General features: G+C 36.2%; 1 protein-coding gene and 1 long non-coding RNA gene across 6 annotated transcripts in view; one reads left to right on the forward strand and one right to left on the reverse strand.

Moving 5' to 3' along the window:
- Positions 1-26,666, reverse strand: part of CNTN5 (contactin 5) — a 677,796-nt gene that overhangs the window by 323,974 nt on the left and 327,156 nt on the right. The gene's annotated exons all lie outside the window — the stretch shown is intronic.
- On the forward strand, positions 996-15,785 carry LOC310884723. Of its 2 annotated transcripts, XR_014574359.1 has the most exons (4): positions 996-7,484; positions 7,720-7,804; positions 7,927-7,996; positions 13,488-15,785. It is a non-coding gene; the product is annotated as an uncharacterized lncRNA (long non-coding RNA). The 2 variants fall into 2 exon arrangements; XR_014574358.1 differs by having other exon boundaries at positions 996-7,804.

A 26,666-nucleotide genomic window follows, 5' to 3' on the forward strand; every position in this document is an offset into this window, starting at 1 on the left:
TTACCCATTTACTGTTTTTGCCTTCCTCAAGCTATGTCCCCTGAAGCACTTCAGAAGACTTTCTCCTCACCTAAATCTGTCAGGCCACTTCTCAGTCAGGAAAATATGCAGCACAGGAGAAGCAATAGCCACCAATAACAGTGGTGTAAGGATGAAGTAGAATGAACAAATTCCTGACATTGTTGTCATTTGAGTACCAGCTGATGGCTAGACACCAGAGTTGAAAGCAGAACCCTGAAACACCCAAAGAATATTGTACAGCAACATAAAACACAGAAGGGAACTGCAATCAAACGGGACTAAATTAATGATGGTTTTGTTTAGCTTTTAGTGTTCAAGTTCCATGGAATCCTTCAGGGATTCCATCTGTTCCAGGAAAAGAAAAGGAAAGGGGAAGGGGAAGGGGAAGGGGAAGGGGAAGGGGAAGGGGAAGGGGAAGGGGAAGGGGAAGGGGAAGGGGAAGGGGAAGGGGAAGGGGAAGGGGAAGGGGAAGGGGAAGGGGAAGGGGAAGGGGAAGGGGAAGGGGAGGGGAAGGGGAGGGGGAGGGGAAGGGGAGGGGGAGGGGGAGGGGGAGGGGGAGGGGGAGGGGGAGGGGGAGGGGGAGGGGGAGGGAGAGGGGGAGGGGGAGGGGGAGGGGGAGGGGGAGGGGGAGGAGGGGAGGGGGGAGGGGAGGGGGGAGGAGGGGAGGGGGGAGGGGAGGGGGGAGGGGAGGGGAGGGGAGGGGAGGGGAGGGGAAGGGGAGGGGAGGGGAGGGGAAGGGGAGGGGAGGGGAGGGGAAGGGGAGGGGAGGGGAGGGGAAGGGAGGGGAGGGGAAGGGAAGGGAAGGGAAGGGAAGGGAAGGGAAGGGAAGGGAAGGGAAGGGAAGGGAAGGGAAGGGAAGGGAAGGGAAGGGAAGGGAAGGGAAGGGAAGGGAAGGGAAGGGAAGGGAAGGGAAGGGAAGGGAAGGGAAGGGAAGGGAAGGGAAGGGAAGGGAAGGGAAGGGAAGGGAAGGGAAGGGAAGGGAAGGGAAGGGAAGGGAAGGGAAGGGAAGGGAAGGGAAGGGAAGGGAAGGGAAGGGAAGGGAAGGGAAGGGAAGGGAAGGGAAGGGAAGGGAAGGGAAGGGAAGGGAAGGGAAGGGAAGGAAAGGAAAGGAAAGGAAAGGAAAGGAAAGGAAAGGAAAGGAAAGGAAAGGAAAGGAAAGGAAAGGAAAGGAAAGGAAAGGAAAGGAAAGGAAAGGAAAGGAAAGGAAAGGAAAGGAAAGGAAAGGAAAGGAAAGGAAAGGAAAGGAAAGGAAAGGAAAGGAAAGGAAAGGAAAGGAAAGGAAAGGAAAGGAAAGGAAAGGAAAGGAAAGGAAAGGAAAGGAAAGGAAAGGAAAGGAAAGGAAAGGAAAGGAAAGGAAAGGAAAGGATGCAGTAGAATCAGTACAAACTTTAATACTACTAACTTGGATAAAAAATCCTTTGTGCCCTATGTAAAATCCCGTTACACAAAACATTGATTCTTTTGATCTTTGACAGGAAAGTATTCTGTATACATGTGTTTATTCTAGGATTAGGATTTAATATCTATCTACGTTTTCTTACTGAATTCTCAGAAGACCTGAGAAATGTAGACTTTCAATTAAGGTCTTGACTTGAAGAAAGTCAACGTATGTGCACGACTCTTAATTAAAGTAATAGCTTCTCTGCTGATAAGGTAGATTCTGACACCCCATGTAAGTGTTTGCTTTCAGCTTCTATTAAAAAGGTCAGCAAAAATAATTTTGTCACATACATCATTGCTTTCCATTAAAGGACAGGATTGTCAGATATATTTCAGCAATTTAGGAGTAAAATTTTCAGAGACAGGTTATTATTATTATTATTATTTTTCATAGATCACCAAAATACTCTAAAACTGAAATTAAAATTAAAAGTGAAGAGTTCTCCCATCAGTAAATCACATACAGACACTTAAAATGCATTTTAGCTTCATTGAAGATTTGCTGTCTACTTTGAAAAATCAGTCAAGCTTGCAAATATATGTGAGAAATAAGAAAAATGTAGACCATAATATTACTATGCCATAAAATTTCAGCCAATGAAACAGCTCTTACAGTTCACAAGCCTTCCACTCACATTACAATGTTTAAACAATGAAAAATAATTTGGTTTGCATTTCATTCCTTAATAATATTACTCAAACATCTGACCGATGTTAATGTAGGCTTTAGATCTGCAAGATTAAATGAGTTATCTTTCACATCCATTTATATTTATTGTCTTATTTCTAGTCATTCTATAGAAGTTAATCACAATATTGTCGGGGTTTTATATTTTCAGTCAAACAGAGTTTAAATTGTACCTGGGTTTTGCAGTTTTTTTTGTTGTAGTAGAAAGATATTATATTCCAAATTATTTTGTGTATACAAAAATGTGCAATTAGTGAAATAAATTAAACATCCTGAATAGGCTAATTTAAATTCTTCTTTTTCATGAAGACAGCCACTGATCTAAAAAAACATTAGAAAGTTCTCAGCAGTACCTCAGTAGGTCTGTGGTCCTTAGTACGCAAGTAATGATTACAGGTATCTTCTATAATAAACTTCTTAACAGTAAATAATAAAATATATATATTTCTTTCCCTTAAAAGTGTTGAGATTTCTTCTTCCCATGCAGATAAAACTGATGAAGATATCTGTACAAAATTTTAAAGGAAATGCAGAAATATTCTTAAGCATGACCACTTTCCCAAGGAGTCTATTTCTTATTTGTATTTCTCCATGCATATCAAATCCGAGTCTTGTATTCTTAATAATGACCATTACAAAACACTGTCTTTGAAACTACTTGAATGTAAAACCAGTTTCTGTAAAGTCAAAATAATCCTATGCAAATACAACCAATATGTGATTTGAATAATGGATATGTTGTCTATGAAGTAATATGGGAATAAAATGGGGGTGTCTCCTGAATTATGGCTTTTCATACTGCTGACATAAGGACTTGCGTGAAACAATGCAAAAAGAATGATGAAACAGTGGCAAAAAGTGTCTGCTTTTATGTCTTATATCTAAATCAAATCTTTTCTCCCACCCATTCCTTTTTCAAGTGGTATAAATGCGCAAGCTCTCTTTTCTTTAAGATAAAATGGATATTTAACGATGGAAAAAAAATCTTCCAACTATATAATGTGTATGTGTATGTTCATACATATGTGTATGTTCAGAAGAACATATATGGAAACACAGATTTATTTTAAATTTTGAAGAAAGCATACTAGATATAAAGAAGACTATTTAAAATAAGGCTGATACTTCAGGACTTAATATATTTTGAAAACAACAACAAAAAAACCCCACCCTGTTTCTGTTTTTGAATGCTGCAAGATATCTTTGTTTTGATATTCTTATGGAATTCTTTTATACTACATTGAGGGTAACTACAAACAAGATACACAGAGTTCATTCATAATGAAATTACACATAGGTTATGCTTTCTCTTACCTGTAATTACTGTTTAATTCATAGAGCCAAATGCTTAATTACATGATGAAGATGAATTACAACATGTATTAAATATAATAGTTCTGGTTTCTCAAGAACATAATGTGAAATTAGAAAAGGAAGAGGTTACTCATTCTATTATTAATGAAAAGGGAAGAGTAAGTGAGACTTCCATTTTATTAACTATGTCATGGTTTATTACTATAATGTTTTTGTTTGTTTGTTTGTTTGTTTGTTTTTTGACTTGTAGGATTTTGTATGGAGGTTTCTTTTTCTCTGTGGCTGTTCGATTTTTAAGTTATGTTTAAAAATAGCACTAAAGGATAATATAATTACTTTGTTTTTCGTTTAGCAAGGGTGAAAAATCTCATCCATTTGACCCATTCCTTTAGCTTTGTTTTGGATTTTGGACTCGAGAATTAGCTGTATTCAGTGTCTGAGAAATTAAATAACTATGTTTTCTGCTTTAGCAGTCCACTAGAAGGTAGGTTGCTGTTGTTTTCCCCCAAAAAGGTAGGACATAGATAATAAAACTGCAACTGCATTGTTAATAGAAAAATAAAGTTTCTATTAAGTACCTTTTAAATGTGCACATACACATTCTTGTAAAACAATAAACCCATGTCAAGTAGTATTTGGATCCATTCCACATATGTGGTAGATTATTTTTTAAAGTTTTTTTTTTTTCTTTTTTTTTTTTTTTTGTTTTTCCAGAACAGTCCTGTGTCTCCCACTTTTATTAGCAATAATTACACTGAAACTATAGAATAGTTACCTCTCTTCAGATGTTACTTGGACAGCTATGTAAAGAATTACTGAAAAACTAGTTAGGACTAGATTTCTGTGAGTATTAGTACCTATAAAGACAATAGCATACTGACTCATAACATCAGATAATCTTGGTAGCTTGTTGCTTGTATTTTTTCTCATCAGAGAATTACATAAAATTAAATGATACTATCTGTATATAGTATAATTTCTGTATAATTTATGTAGCATTGTCTTGTCAACATGAATATATAGCATTTCTTTATACTGTAGACGTAATTTTATACTGTAGAGGTAAACAGTAATTTTGTACAGTCCCCTTTACATCATCAAAACATAAGGAGTTACCTCAAAAGAAGATGTAGAAAAACAGAAAAAAAGGCTTGGGGGGAGCTCTATGATTCATCTAGACTAGTTCACCACCCCTGCAATAATATCAACTGCATCTAACCATTCCTGACATTGTTTGGCACCAATGATGAATATTACTCTATGTTCCAAAGCAATTTTTATGATGTTCAAGTGTCCATATAAAATTATAAACTTTTCCTTAACGTCTATTCTAAATCTCTTCAGTTGCAGTTTAATCCTCTGATTTTCATGTTGTTTTCAGTGGACATTTTATTTGATTTCCTGTTTGTAATTACCTTTTAGTTACTTACTAAGAAAGAACAGCCAAGCTCAACTGCTCTACCCTTCCCAATTATATAAGCTTTTGAATAAGCAATCTTTCTACCATTCTTCATATGCTTGTTTTTTGTTTTTGTTTTGTTGTTTGTTTGCTTTTGCCTTTGTTGTTTTGTGATCCCTTTCAGCTGAGCACATCACAATAGTCCAGGCAGAGCCCTTTCATTGGAAAAAAAGGTTTACTTCCCACCTAAGAAAGGGCATTACTGTGTACACATTGTGCTCTAAGTCTGTCTGCTTCCTCATGTACAATAGCAATTAACCTGGCTTGGCTTCTTATCCTTTGTAACTTCCTGTTCTTTCTGAAAGACTCTTGCACCTCTAGTGCATCTACTAGTGCATCAGAGGAATGACCATACTCAGATAGGCCAAAGGTCAGTTTAACCCAGTAACCCAGTAACCCAGTAACTCCAACAGTGGCCATACACGGATGTCTAATGATAAGCAAAAGATACTTTCCAACTTTTTTTTTTTTAAACTTATTTCTTTCACTTGTTTCCTGTTATTTTCTTGTGTCTAGTGTTAGTTACTTGCCATCTCCTGAAACCTCTCATTTTTCTTTTGAATGAAAAAACACATTAATTATTTAAGATTTCACAGTGTAATATGTTGTCGCTTTTCCTATCTGGTGACTTGCAAACTATAATTTTGTTCCTTCTTTTAACACTTATATACATAAAAAATTGTGAATTTACAGGAGAATGCTGTACTAAGTTCAGTGTTTTTATTTTGTTGTTCTTCACTTCTTTTTCGTAATAATCAAGAACTTTGCCATGACCCTGATCACAGTAAGCAAGCTGCCTTCTTTCCTCACACTAGCCATGAATTCCTCTATGTCATTACAAAGTTTTAGAAGCACTCTTTCTCTGACTGCTTTCTTCACAACAAAATTCAGGAACTTAGTGTAAGAGATTTCACAGGTTTGAAAGAGATGACGAATTTCATTGAAAGTCAGTAATGTGGGTGTCTCATTAGATAATGTTTCCCAGTGCCATTAAGTCTCTTGCTGCTAACAGCCCTGCTAACGAGTCACAGCCCCCTCCCCCCCTTCATTAAGCTTTGTGGTAGTTATCTCTAATAAAATTCTAAATGTTTGCTTATAAACATTTTATTACTGCTAGTCTTTCAACAGTTGTATTTTCCTGTGCACTGTATAAACCTGAGAACATCCACATGCAGTAGGGCAACATTTCCTCTCTTTTCTCTCTACATGCCTTTACTGAATTAATAATAATAATAATAAAAATAAAAAACATTAAATTAAATTAATCTAGCAATATTGCTGCCATGAGAATTATCACAAGTCTTCATCATGTGAACTGTCATATGTTAAGCTTGTAACATAATGATATTCATACTCCCAGCTTCTCTTTTTCCCCGTATTTATGACACCTTCACTCACATATGCATGCATGCACACACAGGCAGATACTTCCAAAACTGCTGCTGACTTGTCATGCAAGTGAAATTGGCTAAAATTTCTTTGAAAATATGGGAATTTTGGAACTTTCTGTGTCAGGGTAAAAGAGAGGAAATTATTTGAATTAAAATTAACAAGCTATAGAAAATTATGCAGGTAATTCATTTGAAACATGCCTGGCTCCTGAGGATTCAATGAATTTGTAATACTTGCTTCAGGTGTTTCTTATAGAACAAATAATAAGGGAGGAATGGAAGTGTAGTGTTACATACCAGTGAAAATTTTAAGATTAAAAATAATAATAATAAAAAAAAGTCCTCCATTAGTTCAATGCAGGCTTGGATGGAAAAAAAAATCAGAAAAACACAAGAAAGAGTAGTAGATTAATAAGGATGTTTTGCATACAGCTGGAGCAGAAAAGACAGAAACTAAATAGATTTAACTCAAATGCCTATGCTAAGTTTGTGAAACAAATCTACAAGAGACAGGGAAATCAGTTACTCTAAAGCTAAATTTAAAAGGGAAAGAAAAATATAAAGGTCACTTCACTGGAGTTTGATTTCCTGCTGGGCACTAATATGGGTAACTTCCATAATCAGAACACCTATCACTGCACTTTGTCAGAACCATTACTTTTTTTTTTTTTTTTTAATAAAAATGCATCTAGTTGTTTATTAGCAAGGGAACAAAGAATTCAAAAATAAAATAAAATAAAATAAAATAAACAAAAAACCCACCACCACCACCACCAAAAAAAAAAAAAACAGGTGTGAGAAACTTCTTCCTACACCTGCTGGGTTGGATGTCCCAGGGGTGCTGCATTCCCGTAACCATCAGCTGGGTCAACTCTGGCTCACAGACTTGTGGCTAATCACAATAGCACCAATTTGATACTGAACCCCACTAATGGGAGAGGGACATATTGCTGTAATTAACTAATTTTAGTCTGTTGAGCATTGCTCATCTAAACTTGGGAATTAATTGCATTCAAAGTGTGTAGCAGAGAGGACAGATATTTGGCACATCCAGGCTAATGTTCTCAGAGACATGCACTGTAGGGAACCATGACTACCTTCACATTTAGCAGACCTCAGTTTGGTCTCACAGAGAAAGTGCTAGATCCTGCTGGGACCAAAGAAGGAAAGGGTATTTGACTTGTCCTAAAGAGAAATTTTCTGGACTCTACAAATTATGAATTCTGACGTGCCAGAGATACAAGAGAGGACAGCTGCAAGCCTCTAGTCAGGGGACAGAGGAATCTGGGAATTTCTATGAATAAGTTTCTACTCCCTTAAACAGACGAGCTTTATATACACATAATATGTTAAAGGAATCGATCCATACAATAATATTAATTCTACTTTATATGATTTTTAAATAGGCTACATTAATTCAATTTAAAGAAAGAATAATAAAGAAAGAATAACTTAGCTCAGTTAAAAGGTAACCTGCTTATTATAAATGAGGTAATTTTGAGATAATTATTTGTGTGAGCTGCTTGACAGCAACCTGTTGTTTTGTGATGGTAGTATGTTATTTATTTATTTATTTTTAATTAAGTATATCTGTTTCCTTCCCTGCTATGAAGAGATACTGGCTGGTCCTTAACGTACAGTGAACTTCATGACTTTTGGTATTGGAACTAACTCAATTCCCAGGTGAGACTGCCTTCCTTTTTTTTTAGATATCCATAGCATAGTCGTCATGTACCTGGGATAGCTCCACTTGTTCTCTTCATCGTAACTGGAGAAAAATATGCATTTTTAGAACAGAATTCATCTTAGCTTGAAGGAGAAAATGAATCATGCTCTGAAAATACCATGAAAGGAACCTGGAGTGATCAAGTCAAAAGCTTTATATTGTAGAAATTAAAAATACATGCAAGACTCATTTGGTTTGCCACTCTTTGCAGTGAGGACTCCATACTCCAAATACACAGGGCCTCAAATGAGGCCAGTTTCTTCATTTCAGTTTCCTTTTTCTACAAGTCATTCTAGAATTCAAATTCATCTATTTGGAGATATGAGATAAAACATCTCCACAATCTAAGCCAAACAGCTTGAATTCAATTATTATTTTTCAAAAAGATAAATCACTAGATATTTCAAGTGATTTTGAATACATGATTCAATACGTGATTTTGAATACCTCATAGTTTAATTCAGCATATTCTCTGAGATCCTTTGGGCCCAACTTTTACAGTATGAAGAATGTCCATGCAGTTGCTTTCAACCTGACAATGGATGATGGTGCAAAATAAGTCATCTCATGCCATTTCTAGTCTTTCAGCTTATTTTATATGGAGTTTTCTGAATAGCCCTAGTAATTGACAGCTGAACCCTACTCCATGTGAACTGAACTTGTCAGGTTTTCTCAGAACTTCTCTTGGTCTGGCTGTAGTTTTATTTTAGTTGACCAATCTGAAACCTGAAGAAGGAATTTTTGATTCCCTTTTGCTTATCTTTAATTATGTATAATTATATATATATTTATATATATATATATACACACACAAGGAAAAAAAAAAAAGTATTTATTCCGGGTAGAAATAAATATATATGACCCTAGCATAATGGTGTAGTGTAGGGCAATACAGATACAGTATGGTAACAGAGACCTCCAAATGGAGACAGAGGATGTACTGCAAAGGAATGCTGGCAGAAGCTGATAAGAAAAGGGGCACAGAATCACATCAGAGACCCCAGAGCTGTAAACAACTGACCTATTAATAGTCAGTTAGAGAAATGCAGACTTGCAAACTGGGCAAAAACACTTATAGGTTTAACAAAAGTACCAAAGAGCAAGTATCAAGCACAGTGAGATGCTCATTTAAAAAAAAAAAAAAAAAAAAAAAGTGGATAAAAAATGAAGTCGTGGACTCCCAATTCTAAAAGTATGTTAGAAAACACCAGGAGGGGGGAAAAAAAAAAAGGAAAAAGAAAGCCTTAAGCATCTTAGAGCTGGAGAAACAGACCATCATCCTTGCACCCATTCTGGAGTGCAAGATACTCAAGATACTGGTGACTCACTCTAGCACACTGCTCAGGATGACACCAGCAACAGTGGGACTCAGATGGGTCAGGGAATCAACAACATCAGAGAATGGGTTCTTCTCTGCAATAACATTCTTCTCTGTATTTTTGTTCCTCTCTTTTTTCACAACAATGAGACGCAGGCTAATCATTTTTGTTGAAATTTCATTTATACGAACAATAAATTCCTGGTTTTACAAGGTCTGTATCTTTTTGCCCTTAAGATTCTGAATGCAAAACAAGATTTTGAGTGATCATTGAATTATTAAGGTTGGAAAAGACCTTCAGGATCATCTGATCCAACCATCACCCTACTACCAATGGCACACACTAAACCATGTGTCCCTAAGCGCCAAGTGCAACCTTTCCTTGAACACCTCCAGGGATGGTGACTCCACCACTTACCTGGGCAATCTGTTCCAATGCCTGACTACCCTTTCTGAGAAGAAATGTCTCCTGATTTCCAACCTAAACCTCCCCTGGCACAACTTGAGACCATTCCAGTCCTATCACTAGTTACCTGTGAGAAGAGGCTGATCCCCAGCTCCCCACCACTTCCTTTCAGGTAGTTGCAGAGAACAGTAAGGTCTGCCCTGAACCTCCTCTTCTCCAAACTAAACGACCCCAGTTCCCTCAGCCACTCCTCATAGGACTTGTGTTCCAGGCCCTTCACCAGCTTCGTAGCCCTTCTCTGGACACGTTCCAGGGCCTCGATGTCCTTCTTGTAGTGAGAAGCCCAAAACTGACCACAGTACTCGAGGTGCGGCCTCACCAGAGCAGAGTACAGGGGAACAATCACCTCCCTGGTCCTGTTTGCGACACTATTCCTGATACAAGCCAGGATGCCATTAGCCTTTTTGGCCACCTGAGCACACTGCTAGCTCATGTTCAGGGGAGCATCAATCAGCATTACAATGGGATGTGGGTAAGGTGCTGAGAGTAATGTGATTAGCACATGACAAGATCTCTTGGGTATAAAATTCTTTATGCTTTATTAATAGATGTGTTGTTTATCTTAATCTGTACTTAGCATTTCCAGTAGGTGCTCAGCAGTATTTCTGAGCAGTGCAAATGTGAAAAACAAACAATCCAACCCTTGCTTTAAAAGATCCTTTGCTAATGTTGTTTTATAATATATATATATATTTAAATCTGCTTTCAGAAAATAATAATTAAAAGAATAATACAATACTACCAAAAAGAAACAAACATTTGTGGTCTAAATTGTATGATATTTTATAGGGGCTTATGTAATGTAATTGTACATTACATAGGTACACTGATTTTATGAGTACAGAAAGAAGATCCATCACAGAGATGTGTGATTCCTTAGGCAAACCATGGACTATGAATATAATTAATGAATGTAAATGCAACTATATTCTTCATTTTCCATATGTGAGTGAATTCACTTATCTAGTATCCAGTCTTGCCTAGTGTCTTCAAGCTATTTGTCTTTCCTACTGTTATTTTCAGCTTTATTTCCCTTGCATATAAATTTTCTCCTTAGCAGCAGTATTCTTGTCTGTTTTATCAGTGTGTTGGACCATACCAGTAGCCTTTACATACATTGTCTTACCTACTTTAACCTTGAAAAATAGGTTGCTTGTCTTAAATCCCCAAATTTCAGTTCTTTGGACAGAGTCTAGAAAAATATATAGTGCTGTAAACCACATCGTCATCAAGCTTAAGAATGGAAAAGGTGGGGAAAAGGTGGATCCTTCATTCATCAGGTATTGTTTTACACTGAAAGTATAATGGAAATGTTAACAATACATAGAAACAAAGAGGAGAAAATTCACAGAACCAAAATTAAGTTATATATGCATATGAGAAGAGATTTCTTAATATAGAGAGTTGACTAGGCAAGTAAGATTGATGTTCAAGCATTAATTAAGTGCTATATGTCCTTAGCGAACACTTTCTGCAAAACAACTGAGAATTTAAGTGCTGTCAATTAATTGTTGTTTAGATTGATGAGAAAGTAAATGTTGAATGCTTTTTCAATACTATGTGTGAAAGAGAACCTTAAAAGCATTTATTAATTCTAATGACATGATTTGGGAGTTTGTTTTTATTACAATTTTCAATTAATTACTTACAGCAGTTACAGTCTACAGCTTTGTTACCAAATATGAACATCCTTAACCATTTTCTTTTTGTCTAATTTTTCCCATATCATCAAAACACTTTTTTTAGTTTAGACATACTGTATGAAGTTAGATTTTTCAAAAGTCATAGAAATGACGCTACCCAAAGAATAAGATGAATTTATATTGTAATTATATACTGTAATTATATATCTTGGAAATAGCTTTAAGAAGTAATGAATGCACCCAGAATGAGTTCATTGTAAAGTGATACAGAAGGCTGCCATGAGCACCTACCCACATTTTACAGGCTTTATACTGAAATGGATTTCCCAGTGAGATTCATATCTCTCTGAGAGCTATTCATACTGTTATTCACTGTAAACATCTCCAACAGCCCTATTAACTTTAATGCATTAGCTCTTCTATTTATTGCAACTTAATGAATGCATAATAATTTTAGTTTAGGACACCATTAGCAGGATAGATTTTCCAAGCTCTTGTAGCTCAGCAGATGTACTATCATAAATTACCACAAAGCTACGTGCTTTTTTAAAATTGTAATAAGACAAAATTATTTGAAAAATCTTTTTCTATTCTCCTACGCACTTGGCATTTGAAAAGGCCACAGGTTTAGTAAAAGCATCTTGTCCGTCTATTATAATCAACATATGTTCCACAACTAACCAGGATTTAGGCAGAAATATGGATATAAAATCAGGCCCAACAGCATTCTTTTAGGTAGGACAAGAATACAAGAATCCAGAAAACATGCTATCAAATACAAGAGGGCTGCTTGTGTCTGACAATTGGAATGATTACTTTACATTGTATTCATAACAGTAGTTCTTTTCCTTCCCAATTATTTGAAACAACACTCAATAAAAATGAACCATATCTTTAAGGGCTTGTTGGGGGTTTACATGAGCAAATGATATAGTATTTCTATCACTCTGTAAAGATAAGGCAATGAAATAGAGGTAACTGAGTGGATTTCAGGGAAATTTTAATGTATAAAATGTTTTCTGGATCTCTCCCACACTTGAAAAGCAATGCTTGAACCCCTGGAGAACAGTTTAAGTAGCTGTAATATGCACTTGGGTAATTCATGTAAATACTACATATAAAGTGTTAGTCTGACAAACAGATCAGCTTGCTTTGATCTAACTTTAGACTCTTAAAAAAAAATGAAACTAGCTGTAAGATCCATATTATAAATCCTATACACATTAAAACAAGCTAAATGAAACAGAGATAACCAAGAAAAAACATCACTTACAAATGCAAAATGTATGTGAGCATTGGGTAACTGGTACATTTCTAGCTTAACAACATGTTATATTTGGAAGTAAAATTATAAGTTCAGTAAAAAAAATATTAGTTTTAGAATTTCATCAAAGTAAAAATAGCTAGCTGAAGCTGAAGCTCAGTTACATCCCAGAAGGTTTCTGGAGTTGCATATGGACCTGTTGAAAGAGTAGGATCACTTCACAGAACAGGGGGAAAAATGCAATGTTTTCCTAAGCAAAGTTGAATTACGACTGTAAAATGGCTAGCAATCTGATTTAATTTTCAGGAGCGTTTTGTCTCTTTCATTTCATCAAGACAGAGATTCAGACAAAGATAAAGATTTCATTTTTTTTTTCAGCACTTTCTTTCTCATTTTGTGGCCAATAAGAAATGTTTCTTAAAATTTTATTATAACTTAATGTATCCAAACAATTTTTATGATCTGGAATGATTGTCTTTGCCATAGTTCTTGAACAGTACATGAAAAATTCTATTCTCTCTAAAATCAGTAGCAACTATCACTTTGAAATCAATTAGAGTTTAGGGACTAAAAAAAAAAATCCCACAACTATGAATATATTACAATGAATTAATTGCAGGTTATTTTATGTGTATGCAAAACCTTACTGTGTCAGAAATAAACCCATCTGTTGAAAGATTTTGGTAACTATTGTTATGTCAAACTATCCAAAAAAATGTTCATTTGTGCTTCTTTTTTATTGAAACTGCTGGTGCAGGACTGCAGTACCCAAACTTCTCTGGAAATCCTGGGACACGTCAGCTTGATGTACTACAGGTGACAGAGCAGACAGCCTGCCAGCAATCAAACAGATGTTTCCTTCACATTACTGTTTCTTGCAATAAGCTGTGATTGATGAACAACCGTGCAACTGTGAAGAGTCTCACATTTACTTAAGATTAGTATATTTCATCATAGGATAGATGTATAGACTTAATACTCTTACACCCTGTTCCAAAAAGTACCATTCATAAGAAAAGCAAAGTTTAGCTTCTTTCTTTTTAGCTGGATGAAGATTTCTGCATCAGGAATTCTCACCTCCAAGGGATGTATGAACTAACAGTTCAATACTACACATATTTCTCCAGAAAACACAAAGAGAAACAAGGGGCATACCGTTTTTTTAATTTTTTTTAAGCAGAATCAGAAATTTTATGGAAGTCAGTTCTGGCTAAAAGTTCACATGTGGACAGCGATTCTCAGCAGTCATTTTAAGTCCTCTTTGACTTGCATTATGGAATGAACACTGCATGTTAGCAGCTTGAAACTCTTGCATGTGATTCATGTAAATGAGACATACATCTTACATTTTATGAGATGCTACATTTTATGAAATATGCCAGTGTGCGTGGAGTAAATTTTAAAGAACTATCTTCCAGGGCAGATAGCTTTGCACTGCATGTCATTGGCTCTTCTTTGTACTGGATACAATGATGTTAATGACATCATCACAGGTGTGCTAAATCAGGAGTGTGTCATCTCAGAAGTTTTTTAAAAAAACATCTTCTCAAAGGAACAGTACATTCCAAATATGCCAAACAAGCATCAAAATACATTATTATAAATTCTTTATAATTTGCTGTTGAAGGACTATGCCTTTGTTTAATTCATTTAGCTTTTCTCTGTTTATGTATGTATGCACTCTGTTGCAGATGTGCACATTGTGTAGAAGAAAATATTCCTCAGAAATAACACTATCTAATCAACCTCTTCCTGGTAACTAAAGAAAGATTAGAGAAGTGTTTAATTCTGTTTTACTTAATTCCGTTTAATTTGAAAATGCAATGGGATATCTTTTCAATTCAGTTCACTATGTCTTATACATAAGTTATAAACAGTAAATTGTAAACAGACTCTTGTTTACACCTTAAAAACAATATTCTGGGTGAGCTAGCAACTTAAAGACTTACTGGTTTTGAATTTGTCATCTGCAAGGAAGTTCTGTCTTTAAATAGGTTTTAAACTTTCTTTTCAGGAATTTCTAGAATTACAGACAACCTGGTCATATTAATGCTGTTCTGTATTATATGTGTATTATGCAGATATTTTGTTGTGTATATTATGACTCTTTAACTGCTTCAGTAACAGTTACAAACAGTTAAATCATCAGACTTGAATTCACACCTCCTAATGAAGTTTAAAAGTCTATTCCAAGTTTGGAATTACCTTGGTTTTCCTGTTTTTGTAGTGTTAGCATGTAGGGCAGTATGTAAATGTGGCTCAGCAGGCACGTACTCTAGATCTGGAAGGATTACTAGCACAACTGATGACCTAATGAAGTCCCTGATGAAACTACAGGAATGACCTTGAGCATTTGCAGAGTCCAGGCCTCGACATTTTATGCCGATGACCTGTGTTTCTCTGCAACACACCATGACTGAGAAGATCAGAGGAGGAGCAAGAAAGGAAAGCGGGATTCCTCAGCTAGCACTGAGCAGTAAGACGAGTGACATTTCACATAAACAGGTGATGACCAAGCTCTTGTTTGGAAAAAATAAAGCCATCTGTAACTATAAATCAGGTGAATACAATATTTTTGCACTGTAGAAGGCACAACTTCTGAAGCTGATCAAATAATAATAATATATTTTTAAAAAATGTTCTATTTTCCTGTCCATTTTTCTGTCATCTGTTTATTATTATTATTATTATTATTATTATTATTATTATTATTATTAAATTCAACAATAGCTGAAGAAATAAATTAAATTGTAGTATAATCAATTACATATTTTTACGTATTATTATATTATGAATTATCTGTATGGGCAAATATCATGGGAAAAGTCTTCAAATGTTAGAGTTGGTGGATGAATGTTTTTTAACCGGGAATGGAGGAATACACATAAACATTGTCTTTTCTACAAAGAGTGGAGTTAGTATAGCACAGATAGCTAGTAAGGGTCATCTTATGGATCATCACTGGACTTGGAACTGTGAACATCTGGATGGGTTCCCATCTGTCATTCATAATACTATCACAGATATAATTTTAGATTTAACATGTCTTTTCTCATTATTCTAGGTTTCCTTTATAGACAATGGAGAGAGATGGGCATCTTTGGGATGACATCCTACTTCTACGTAGTATCTCCTCTGGAAGTGTTTTTTAGGAATCTGTGCTAACTACAAAGATTCACCAGAATTCACTGTTTCTTTATACCAAACACATATTGCTCTGTACAAATGAAGCACTAGGATGTGACTGCACAAAGAACAAAACAAACAAACAAACAAAAATTCAGTTTGCAAATGAACTTCAGACCCCAAGATAAGTTGATTTCCTGAAGAATCATTATTGCATAAACACTCATTTCTTTAATGGCATTTATGACTGCTGTCCCAGTTGATGGTAACCTAGAAAACTGCACGACTGCTTCCCTTCAGGGAAGGTGTTCTGCTGAAAGAGGCAAAATAACTCATGCAGAAGTAAAGAAGCAAGTGAAGAACAAAGTGCTTACAATCAAATGATGCACTGGGGCCCAAAGTAGCCTGACATAAGCCTGACTAATGATTTAATTCAGCCCTTCAGCATGCAGGTGTATCTGCTCTATCATCTAGAGGACATACAAATCACTAACACATGCAAAGAAGGAGCTGATGTTACAAGATAATGGTAAAGTGCACCTGTAATTTAGAAAGCAAATCAAGGTCTTAGAATAGTAGGTAACATAAATTGTTATAAAGGGGGTTTGACTCTAGAAATCAGGAAATTGCTATATATAATACAACAGCTTATTCCTTATATTTTGATATTTTACCAAAGATTTATTCTAAATAAAACAAATAAAAATAAAAAATCTCCCTCTGAAGGTTTATAAACAATCCCAGATATTTGTAATGTACAGTTGTCAAGATAGTTTTACTAGAACAAGGAAATGGGATAGTGTCAACAAGCAGTGGCAGACTACTTACCTTCTGTTTCTTCAGATTAGTATTTCAGATTTGGAAATATCTAGCCTACTTATAGCAAACTAAATGCTGATATTGCTTTATGCTTTCATCCTTTTACTCTCAGATTAATTATTTTGCAGCCAGTTTGCAGTTTGGTTTTGTTTTTATTTGTATGAGAGTACATTCACATATAAAGAGGAATGAGGGATTGAGACTAGGAAATTGCTTTCATTTTCCTCCTACCACTAAATAAGCTCTCTTTTCGAGATCAAGTTAAAATGCCAATATCTAATTTAGGATCCTGATTCTATAATCGTTGAGATGGATAACTCGTGACTGCAAGTGAGATAGTTTCATGATTTAATATTACTTTAATGTGAGAAAATTCTGAATAATTTGGCCGAAATCACACCTAAAACCTAAAACCAGTCACTGAAAAAAAAGCACAGTGCATTTTATTATTTTATTTTATTATTTTATTTTATTATTTTAAAATGTGTCTATTTTCTGAACATCTGCTTGCTGGAAATTCCAGGAAGGCTCTTGAGGCAGGTGCCACAGCTTTGACAAAGCTCTCTGTGCTAGTGCTTTCCAAATGACTATGCTTGTGTACATAAGTAGTCGGGGGGGGTGGGGGGGGTGGAGTTTACTCACTGTGGTTTATTCACACTGTTTAAGATTCTATGGTATGAACACACAAGGTTTAGCTTCATATTTTACCTCTGTTTTGGGCATCCCAACTCTCAAGAAATCTGGGGGTAAAAGGTAGGTTTAAGCATTTTGCCCTTTGGCCCAATGACTATTTGCTGCCATTTGATTTGAAGTGATCTCTGATACACTTTTATTTAGAATTTAGGCATAGATTTTGAGTCTACTTCTCTGGAATAAGATCTGGAGCCTACTAGGTCTCATATTTTTCTCTGAGAATTCTGAATTAGATGTCACAGAAAAGCCATAGTCTTCCATAGGACTGGATGCTCCAGTCCTTTCACAGATGTGAAACTTGTGGACACACAAGTGTTAAGTTCATTTACGTAAAATAGACATTTAGCTTTGTACAATAAAAAAAAATTATCTTTTCTTAGCAAAAGATGGGCATCTGGACAAAGCAATATCTCTCTCTATATATATTTGTATTTTTCCCTTAATTTTCTTCCTGTCTTGAGAGTCTGGGGAGATAGGGCAGACTTCCCCTTGGAATCTCAGTATTCTGTTGCATGTGGCTTTTTCTTTCAAATTAAAGTATACTCATCTCCATCCTGCAATTAATTTTGTTTTTCCTTAAGTGACACTTAAGGAAAAGAACCTTAAGAAGAACCTCTCTACTGCAAACAGAACCTTTCAATTTCTTTTCTTTGCTAATTTTTCTCCTCAGTGAATACTGGTGAAATGTATGCATATATGTTATATATATGTACAACTGAGTTCCAACAGCTTGAAAATTAGGTGGTTTTGAAGAGATTTTCTACCTCAGACTTCTGCTTTTTTTGGTGTATGTTGCCTTCTTAGCCTAACCGTTGTTTGGCCAGAGTCCAGTGACTCAGGTTAATGGCTGACACTGTGCTCTACAGCTTAATCAATCAATCAAGCAAGCAGATTGATTTCTGTTAGAGCATTTGTCAGTTCATGGTGGACTTAATACTCCTTGAGGCATGCAGAAATATATTGATCTTAGGATTTAACAGGCATTTTTCACTGATACATACACAGATGTCCCAAATTATTCCAGCAGCTATACTGAAAAATAAATTTCCCTGAGTATATGAATGGGATGTGAAGCGTTTAGTGCAGTATTATGTGAGTCTGTCTTACTGTGGCAAGCATTTGAAGTTCATGAATTCCCCTGTACACAGTATACTTTATTTCTTTCTTACAATTAATGTTATGAATTCTTTCACAATGCCACAAATACATACTGAACAAATATTGAAAGATTTTGGAATTTATTATAATTGTCCTATGAAAAGCTATTTTATTTTACCTAATACACAGAGTTACTATTTTCATATTAATTGCTCTCCACAAAGCAGAGCAATAAAGAGGATGAACTACCAGAAGAGTCTGCCCAATGACATTTTAATGAATACAGGCATACAGCAATCTAAACTGTGGAGGAAAAGTGTTGTTTGCTGGGCACCCTTTTGCCATTGGCCTTTAGGAACGAAAGATGTCTTTTGATCTCTTCCTAACTCTGTATCTGACTTTGTGTGACCTTTGGCAAATCACATTAGTTGGGTGTGCAGCATCCATAAAAATTAGTAAACTATTGCTTTACTTGTTCTCTTGAGGTTTGTGGGGCCTAATTAGTGAATTTTATAAATCTTTTTTAGACTTACAAATACAAAGTGTTATAAGGACAAAGTTTTATTGCCACCTTTCCTTTGGGAAATGAGTTTCTTAGAGCTGTGGGAGATAATTAGACACATTTTGCAGGCTGTAGTGCAGTTAAAACCACTTTTAAAATAGTCTCCTATATTATATGAACAATTCTCACAAGTTTGTCAAGATCAGATGTGGGTTTTGAGTGACTTGGCCTTTTTCTGCCCTTCCACAATTTGGAATGTTAGAATTTGTTCTATTTCCTTACTTTTTTAATGGTGATAAATTTTCAGCTTATTTCCAGAAAACTGCTTATACTGAATGGTTAAGAAATAGGTTCTGCTTAAAAATTCTGCTTTACTTAGGATCACATTTTCCCAATTCCTTGCAGTTGTCCACAGTTGTAGTCCATAGGAACTATAAACATCCTTCCCAAAACATTTGGCATAGCCACAAACTTTATTTATTTATTTATTCATTTGCTAAAAAATCTTGTAATTTAAATATAATATTTTTTGTGGGTTTTCTAGTACTGGCTATGACCAATGTCAGTAAGTCTACCACAAGCTGTATATCAGCTGGCCATTTGCAAATGTACTCATTCGTTTTCTCTGAGCAGCCAATGTCACCTTTGTTCATTATTTGGAAGAGCATATCAGACGTTAGCCTCGTTTAGCGGAATTACAGAAATTGGACTCTCTATGTGTCATCAGTAAAGGTATTAGGGCACTTCTGATATGGGCCATATATATTTTTGTTTAAGTAGATGCATGAAGATTCACATACACTTCTCATGTTTTTCTTATCCTGATATTTCTATCTTTTTTATTAAACACTGAAATTTATCTTTTAATGGTTGCCTGTTTTAAATAAGTTGCCTTACTATTTCTTTCTTTTATTCAGATCCTTTTTGTTAGAAGAAACCATTAGCTTACAGACAAAAGGAGATATACCTTCCCTCCACTATTTTTGTCCTTTAACTAGTTTTTAAGAAAATAAAATATATATGTATATGACCATCATATTCCAAAACTTCCTAGTCAATTCAGATTCTACTATTTCCTTCTGAATGGTTGTCCAGGTAGTTTAGATCTCTTGCTCTGCTTTTAAGATCTGTGTGCTATGGAATTCCACTAATTGCTCACAAAAAAAAATAATAAAAAAAAAAATCCTTATCCACACGATCACTCATTTATCAGTGTTTAAAAGACCTCAGTCACAGTGCCCATGTTCTTTTCCTTTTTTTATTACTAAGCACAGACTCTCAGCAAGTACAATTTCTTAGGCAACTCAAAGAAACTGCTCACTTCCCTTTTAAACTGTGCCATGTTTACTTGCCTCCTTTTTCGCTAGCCAATCTTTCCTAAGTAAGGACTACTATTGATGTTAATGTTCCAGTCCTGTGACTCCACCAAATTTCTATGACGTGAACTAATTCATAAACATGTTCACAACCATAATGTAAGACGTTTCTGTTTACATTTCTTGCACTAATAAATATTCATATAAAATGTTCATAAATTTAATTTCTGACTCACTTTCTTCTCCCTCATTATGAAGAGTAATCCTCTTGCCTTTGGTTCACAGGCCCTCTGCCAGATTGATTAAAAAGATAATAATAGAGCTGTGACCTAATTTAAAGTTCTCAGTTAGCAAGTCAGTATGGAAAGGCCGCTTGTTTTTAATTCTTTTTCATGACGCCCTTGTCACTCAACAAGCTCATGGAACTTCATCCTGTGATTTAGGAAGCCTCTCTCCAGAAATACGACCAACACAGTTAGGCCTAGGAAAAGTGATATTAATGTTATCTATGCCTAGAGTTTCCAATTCTAGTGGTATCAGTGGTGCCTCTGTAAATGAGAAGAACACAGTAGTAGTCTGTATGAAAGATGAGCTATAGCATACTTTTAGTGACAACCCGAATTTGATCTCCCCATACCTGCTGTTCCTTACAAACTAGCAACTTGAGCAACTTTGCATCCCTGGAGTTCACTACCAGTCTGGGTATCCTGATGAGTCTGGCTGTGAGACAGAGACTTTATTTAGGTCTATACTGATTTGGGAAAGTCTGTTGTGGACTTACACAAAGGTATCTTGACAAAACAAACCACAATAGCAAGAAGTTCCTCTTGTGCTTTCAGTGATCAAAACCACACTCAGGGGACAAATATTGATTTTTTTTTTTTATTAAATCTTTAACACTCTTAAGACGGTTCATAAAGAGAAAGGCAAGTCCAAGACCTAAATGATGCTAGTGTGCTAACCCCCAAATAACCCAAACTTACACCAGAGGTGTAAAGCTTTTCCACAGTACTAATAGATAATTTTGTTTGCTTTGCAGGTAAGAAAGTTCACTTTCCTCTTGAAATTTATAGAGCATTTTGAACAAAACCTCAAGGGACCCATAAGGCTCGGTCCCCTCTATATTCCATTTACACATCTATCTTCCATTATATACAAAATATTCAGGTGTCTTCTTGACTGAAGTAACATATAAAAGGGAATGTCTATATCCATCTATATCCCTCATCTATATCCATATTCACTATATATTATACATCCATATTCACTTATATATTTTAATAATAGCAAGTGTAGAGTCCTGCACCTGGGAAGGAACAACCACACGTATCAGTACAAGCTGGGGGGCAACCTGCTGGAGAGGAGCTCTGAGGAGAAGGACCTGGGGGTCCTGGTGGATGACAGGTTGACCATGAGCCAGCAGTGTGCCCTGGTGGCCAAGAGGGCCAATGGGAACCTGGCATGCATTAAAAGGAGCATGGCCAGCAGGTCAAGGGAGGTGATCCTCCCCCTCTACTCTGCCCTGGTCAGGCCTCACCTGGAGTACTGTGTCCAGTTCTGGGCTCCCCGGTACAAAAAAACGACAGGGATCTCCTGGAAAGAGTCCAGCGGAGGGCTACAAAGATGATACGGGGCCTGGAGCGTCTTCCCTATGAGAAAAGGCTGAGAGGCCCCGGTCTGTTCAGCCTGGAGAAAAGAAGACTGAGAGGGGATCTTATCAATGTTTATAAATACCTGAAGTGTGGGAGACAGAGGGATTTGGCCAACCTCTTCTCAGTGGTTTGTAGGGACAGGACAAGGGGTAATGGCCACAAGATGGAGCACAGGAAGTTCCGTACCAACATGCAAAGGAATTTCTTCATGGTGAGGGTGACGGAGCACTGGAACAGGCTGCCCAGGGAGGTTGTGGAGTCTCCTTCTCTGGAGATATTCAAGCCCGTCTGGACGCCTACCTGGGCAGCCTGCTCTAGGGAACCTGCTTTGGCAGGGGGGGTTGGACCCGATGATCTCTCGAGGTGCCTTCTAACCCCTACAATTCTGTGATTCTGTGATATGTAGTTATAATCCAAGTACCATATCAGATATGATGTGGAAATTAATTTTGTCTTGTAGAGAACATCCAGTACAGAGATTCATGTATTCCAACATGTGTCCTGGCTTCAGCTAGGACAGAGCTAATTTTCCTCCTAGTAGCTGGTAGGGTGCTATGTTTTGGATTTAGGATGAGAAGAATGATGATAACACACTGATGTTTTAATTGTTGCAGAGCAGTGCTTACACTAAGCCAAGGACTTTTCAGCTTCTCGTTCTGTCCTGCCAGCAGGCAGGCTAGGGGTGCAGCAGGAGCTGGGAGGGGACAGACTCAGGACAGCTGACCCAAAGTGGCCAAAGGGGTATTCCATACCATCTGATGTCATGCTAAACAATATATAAGGGTGGCTAGCTGGGGGGGGGGGGGGCAGCTGCTTGGGGATAGGCTGGGCATCGGTCAGTGGGTGGTGAGCAATTGCATTGTGCATCACTTGTTTCATACACATTAATATTAGTAGTACTATTATCATTATTATTATTATTATTTTCTGTCCTAATAAACTGTCTCTATCTCAACCCACAGGCTTCATTTTCCTGATTCTCTCCCCCATCCCAGAGAGGGAAGGGGGAGGGTGAGTGAATGGCTGTGTGGTGCTTAGCTGCCGGCTCAGTTAAACCACAACAGCATGTTATCTCTCAAAAAAAAATACACTTTACCTTGTTATAATAATAATAATGGCCATTTGTGCTGTGGGTGAAGACAGTATTGTAATCAGTCAGTGGAAACCAAAATACAATGTGTTGTTCTTCATTCCCACATTCTTCCTAGGTAATTCCCAGGAACAACCTTCACATTGTGTCATACCTATAGGTTATATAAACACTTTTTTTTTTTCCAGTAACATGGTTTTCTGAATATTAAAGGGTTGAAAATCTTTCACCTTTTAACAAACAGCTTGTCAAACGTGTCATTTTTTTTTTAAAGTTATAACAAAATAATGAACTATTTGATCTAATTTCTAAGCAGGTTTTATATATAAATATACTCACACATATATATATATAGGAGTAAAATAGTCTTTATTGAATCTAGCTTTTTTAGTTATGTAACCATGGGAAGATTGGTCTCAACCCACTGCACAGAACAAGGAGACTATTATAGAGATAAATACTGCAGACCTATGCAAAGGAATGTGTTCCTAGCATTTTACTTCCCTTTTCTACTAAATATTCATTCATGCATCTCGTCCTGGTGAAAGAAAACAAGAGGGAAGCAATCTGAAATGTGCTCATCCATCTCCTATATAAACTTCCTTTCCTTGTTCTCTACATGCAAACAGTATTAAATTCCACCTGAACAAGGATCCATGAAGAAACAACTTACAATATAGATATAACATTCTGCTCACCTGTATTTGTAAATGCTTCAGTCAAAAAGTGGCAGCATAGTTGTTTGCACATTTTGTGCTGATAGGTGATACATTATTGGCACCCTGAAGAACGGTATTGTGATAAGCATGCGCAGGCAGAACTAGACAGTTCTTTATGTAGGTAACCTTCTAAATGGGAAATAGTATGTCTAGTGGGAAATAGTATGTCTTCTCTTCCCATTTTCTTTATGATTGTCATCAACTCCTGACTATTCCAGTTTATCTTTTAGCATAAGATAAAAGTTATTTCTATTTCTATCTTTTCCAGGTGCTTTTTTTTTTCTTTTTTTTTTTTTTTTTCCAAATCAGATGTTTTTCAGCACATTTATATAAAATTATATTCCAAGGCAATAAGACAGTAAGTGTGAAAGATGACCAAGTTCTAATGTTTCCACCCTCCCCACACACACCCTTTATTTTTTTTTTTTCTTTTAACTTGATAACATTAAATGTCAGCAGCAGGTGCTGTTTGAACCAGTGCTGGACAGTTTGACTAATGTTCTGCAATTTAGGCATGTCTTTTTCATATATTGCTGAGCACTGTTTGCCTGTCTAAATTAATGAATGTTATGATTATTCACCATTGTTATCGATACATTTAATGTTGAGAATTAATGCTGACAATTGATAAGTTTCCAATTATCTTTCATCACTGGATCTCTTCTGAGGGAAAATTCCAGCCAAAATAGTGCTACAAACCCTGTGGAAAGCCTGCTACACAACACCTTTTACAGTATTGCCTTAACTATTGTAACTGACAACGTTTCTTCCTGAAGAATTCTTAATATACTCAAAAGCTTGTAGCTCTAACAGACTCTACTCTGGGTCCATACACATGCTGCTGTTAATAATTTTAACTTTGATTAGTTAGGCTTTCATTGTAGCACTTGACCAAAACCATCAAACTGAAATGTTGCAGGGCAACTTATCAATGTTGAAAAACGTTATTGGGGAAGTCTTTCAAATCCATTTATATCTATACATTTTGCTGTAAGATGAAACAGAGACAGACATGCCTATCGCTGTGTGCAGGGTATGCAGACAGGGCAGACTTGTTACACTTCCATTATTTCTTTTATTCAGAGAACGATTTTGAATAAAAGTATCAAATCTTTAAGGAAAGACGGAATCTTCCGGCTGATATCCCACAGTATCTCCTGATGAAGGTTTTGTATTTTGGCTAAAACTGATTACACTGAGTCATGCGATGGAGATACTCGAGAATGAATGCTACTGAGTAAATTACTTGCCAAGCTTTCAGAAACTTGAAATCAAACATAATGTATTTGTCTACCACAGATAACATCAGTGCTTTAACATTTTCACTTACTATGTTGTTATTCTCTGGCTCATGCACTTTAAATTTAATTTTCATTCTGATCTATATTTTTCATTGTAAAACCTTGTAATTTTTTTTTTTTTTTTAATTTGATGTTGTTATTACATCTCCCAGTAACCCTGGTTGCTAAGAAAGAAGCCTTCATCTCTTTGGAACAGACATTTTGTTTTGTCAAGCGCAATAGAATAATAAAATACAGTTGTAGTCATTTATTTAGATTAAATGGAGCTAAGGAATTCCAGAAAATTCTGTACAAACTTCAAGAAAATAAACATTTAAACTGATACACTGAATTCCTTATGACCAGAATGGTGAGGTACTTGTCTAAAAAAAAAAAAAAAAAATCCAAGGAGCTATAAAAGCCATCTGACAGGCCACAAAACCCCTTAACGTAAGAAATAAGAAATTCCAGATAGTGGCATGAGCCCTTATTCTCAATGTAAAATGTTTGCTGGTGCATCTGGATATAGGTGCCTGTCTCTGGGTCTGGGTGGAGCCATAAACTATGTTCTGCAGAGAAGTGTTGAATCACTTCACTTTTGTGAAATGAGATGATGAGGAAGAAATAGACTCCTCCCTTTAACTCATTAGAAAGATTCAACCTATTTTTGTATTTTGAGGGCACAAGAAATCATATCTACTACCTCTGTCAGGGCTGCCTTAAACAATGTGGCAAAAACACACACTATGAAGCTCTCTCGCTGGCAAAGGTTGCTCTATTTTCGATTGAATATTTACCCCAGGAAGGACAAAGTCTTTCTTTCTCAGTTACTGGTGAATAGTCTGGGGAGGGAAGAGACCAGGCAAAAGTTCAATTCTAGTCTACCTTGTTCCAACTTTAATTACTACAGCTTTAATGGTCCTACTTCATGTTTGGCTGGCATTGTATTTATCTGGTAGGCAAGTCTTGGAATCTTCCAGCTCAGGCTCCACAAGGCAAGCAAATGCCTCCCAGGGGAATCCTGATGGGGCTTTGACATGAACGAGTTACTTTGTTGCTCCATTTCACAACATAGATTGTTGAGTGCATGTCTACTGGCAGAAATTGAGGCACTTGGGAAACATCCAGTAGGAAATATATGCACCCAGAGTATATAAGTATTCAGAAATTTAGGCAAAGACTGACTTGGGATTTCAAGATTTATTTTCTGAAGTTGGGTACCTGCAAACTGTGGTGAAATGAGCTCTGATGTCTTTTACATTCCTTCCTCTGTTTTCAAAAATATTCCCAAATTTTAATTGCACAAAATATGTGCTGCCCACACTGGAATAAACAAAGCAAAGTAAAGCAAATGTTTTTAGCTGAAAAAGAAAAGAAAAAAAAAAATCCAGCTTGTAGCAATGTTGTGCCCAGATCAAAAATCAATACTGGAAAATGGACTCAGCAAAAACAAATTAACTATGCTAGCGACTTGGACTTTCTCTGTAAATTTGTCTTCTGCTGTTTTTAACCCTTTACAATATTAGATGGCTGCTAGATAATGGAAGAGGTCTAATTTTATTTATTTATTTTTTTATTGATTTAGCAAAATTTCAAGATCAAAGATTTCAAGATTTCAAGATAAATCTAAACATAAAGTCT

This window comes from Anser anser (genome assembly GCF_964211835.1).
Source record: "Anser anser genome assembly, chromosome: 1".
Taxonomy (NCBI): domain Eukaryota; kingdom Metazoa; phylum Chordata; class Aves; order Anseriformes; family Anatidae; genus Anser; species Anser anser.